This window comes from Penaeus monodon, chromosome 24, assembly GCF_015228065.2.
Source record: "Penaeus monodon isolate SGIC_2016 chromosome 24, NSTDA_Pmon_1, whole genome shotgun sequence".
Lineage (NCBI taxonomy): Eukaryota > Metazoa > Arthropoda > Malacostraca > Decapoda > Penaeidae > Penaeus > Penaeus monodon.
Genome location: NC_051409.1, coordinates 37,447,910 through 37,448,122, shown reverse-complemented (window position 1 = coordinate 37,448,122; position 213 = coordinate 37,447,910).

The following is a 213-nucleotide window of genomic DNA, read 5'->3' as shown; positions in this document are numbered from 1 at the left end:
TATTGTCCACATTTTTTAAATATAATTTTTATTTGTACTAGTTACAGTTTTGCTCACTCCGACGTCATCCATTGGTCACCGCGATGACCTTAGTCTCCTGTTACGTTACGTGTTTAGTGTTTTTGTGTGTTTTTGGATTTTCTATTTTGAGGCCTATTTGACATGGCTGAAAGTGCTTATTTCATTCTTTGGAATTATAAACGTTGTGTGTAA